Raw genomic sequence first — 762 nt, 5'->3', positions numbered from 1 at the left:
TCTTTTTTCTCTACACTTCTCTTCTCACTTCATTTCATTCATTTGATCTTCAATCGCTGATACTCTTTCTTACAGTTGATCGAGTCAGTTACTGAAGCTTGTGCATTTGTCACATAGTTCTCGTGTTATAGTTTTCATCTCTATCAGCTCTTTTAAGGACTTCTCTACATTGGTTCTCCTAGTTAGCCATTCGTCAAGTCTTTTTTCAAGGTTTTTAGTTTCTTTGTGCTGATTACGTAGTTCCTTCTTTAGCTCTGAGAAGTTTGATCAACTGAAGTCTTTTTCTCTCGACTCGTCAAAGCCAATCTCCGTCCAGCTTTGTTCCATTGCTGGCGATGAGCTGCGTTCCTTTGGAGGTGGGGATGCACTCGGATTGTTTGAATTTCCAGCTTTTCTGCACTGCTTTTTCCCCCAAAAAACCACAAAGATAAAACCTTTGTGGTTTTATCTGCCTTTGGTCTTTGATGATGGTGACATAGTGATGGGGTTTTGGTGTAGTTGTCCTTTCTGTTTGTTAGTTTTCCTTCTAACAGTCAGGACCCTCAGCTGCAGGTCTGATGGAGTTCGCTTGAGGTCCACTTCAGGCCCTGTTTGCCTGGGTATCAGCAGTGGAGGCTGCAGAAGTTAGAATATTGCTGAACAGCAAGTGTTGCTGTCTGATTCTTGCTCTGGAGGCTTCGTCTCAGGGGTGTAGCCAGCCGTGTGAGGTGTGAGGTGTCGGTCTGCACCTAGTGGGGGATGTCTCCCAGTTAGGCTACTCAG

Source organism: Mandrillus leucophaeus, unplaced genomic scaffold, assembly GCF_000951045.1.
Source record: "Mandrillus leucophaeus isolate KB7577 unplaced genomic scaffold, Mleu.le_1.0 Scaffold1140, whole genome shotgun sequence".
Lineage (NCBI taxonomy): Eukaryota > Metazoa > Chordata > Mammalia > Primates > Cercopithecidae > Mandrillus > Mandrillus leucophaeus.
The sequence above is the reverse complement of the archived record's forward strand: the minus strand, read 5'-3'. Positions refer to the sequence as shown.